The sequence below is a fragment of the Octopus bimaculoides genome, chromosome 5 (assembly GCF_001194135.2).
Source record: "Octopus bimaculoides isolate UCB-OBI-ISO-001 chromosome 5, ASM119413v2, whole genome shotgun sequence".
Taxonomy (NCBI): Eukaryota; Metazoa; Mollusca; class Cephalopoda; order Octopoda; family Octopodidae; genus Octopus; species Octopus bimaculoides.
The window spans coordinates 16,871,374-16,872,008 of NC_068985.1; the positions used below are offsets into that span (position 1 = coordinate 16,871,374).

Consider the following 635-nt stretch of genomic DNA (forward strand, 5'->3'; position numbering starts at 1 on the left):
AGATAGGGAGAGAGAGAGAGGGAGAGAGAGAGAGAGGGAGAGAGAGGCAGGAATTGATATTTACCTATCACAGGATTTTGCAATGGCAGACAACCCTGAGTCTGTCACTGAACACCAACTAGCATCAACATGAGTTAAATTGTGACACACTGTTGATGCCTGCAATATTTTATCACCAGTTAATTCACCTCGGCTACAGCGGCTAAAACACAGCTTCTGCAATTGTAAAAAAAAAAAAAAGAAAGAAAATCACCCAATTATCATCCCCTATTGGTATTTCATTTAAGCATGGTGACACAAATAACCTGACACCAGAATCCAATATACAAATGCTTCAGAACAAAATATCAGTCAAGTACAGAGCAGTAATAAGAAATTAGAATGACAAAGCAATAAACATTAAGTTTACAGCATAACATAATTATATATTCCTTTAAATAATCCATATATGACAAAAGACCAAGACTTTTGGCAATGTTGTGCTTAAGTAGAAGACCAATCAAACTAAGTGAAATCATAGTCATGGCAAAAACGGGTGTCACACAACTGGCACTCATGCCGGTGACACGTAAAAGCACCTGTTACAATCTGGGAGTGGTTGGCATTAGGAAGGGCATCAAAACATAGAAACCCTG

General features: G+C 38.1%; 1 protein-coding gene across 1 annotated transcript in view; it reads right to left on the reverse strand.

Moving 5' to 3' along the window:
- Window positions 1-230, reverse strand: part of LOC106868477 (F-box/LRR-repeat protein 2-like) — a 10,253-nt gene extending 10,023 nt beyond the window's left edge. The window contains exon 1 of the mRNA XM_014913762.2: window positions 65-230. The gene's annotated coding sequence lies outside the window, so the exon portion shown is untranslated. The remainder of the gene's footprint in view (window positions 1-64) is intronic.
- Between the last annotated feature and the right edge of the window lie 405 nt (window positions 231-635).